This window comes from Chrysochloris asiatica, unplaced genomic scaffold (assembly GCF_000296735.1).
Source record: "Chrysochloris asiatica unplaced genomic scaffold, ChrAsi1.0 scaffold00081, whole genome shotgun sequence".
NCBI lineage: Eukaryota > Metazoa > Chordata > Mammalia > Afrosoricida > Chrysochloridae > Chrysochloris > Chrysochloris asiatica.
Genome location: NW_006408599.1, coordinates 9,604,429 through 9,604,870, shown reverse-complemented (window position 1 = coordinate 9,604,870; position 442 = coordinate 9,604,429).

Sequence of the window (442 nt, the reverse complement as noted above, 5' to 3'; positions counted from 1 at the left end):
TCAATGTTCAACTATTAGAATGCTTCAAACAAGCATATGGTCAAAAGTCAATGATACTGAAGGAAGAAGTTGACAAAGAAGTAGGTGCCAGAATTTGATGGAATACAAACTGGAATCATTCAACAAATGGATGTAGTACTGGAAGCACTCACTCATCTATGCCAAGAAATTTGGAAGACTGCAACCTGGTCAACATATTTCTGACATAACAAGAGGCAACCCAACAGAAGGTGAGAATTATGGGACAATATCATTAATATTGCATGCAAGTAAAATTTTGTTAAAGACAATATAAAAATGGCTGCAACCATACATTGACAAAGAACTTCTAGAGGTTCAAGTTAGATTCAGAAGAGGATGTGAAGCAAGAGACATCGTTGCTGATGTCATATGGATCTTGGCTAAAAGCAGAGAATACCAGAAAGATGTTTTCCTGTGCTTT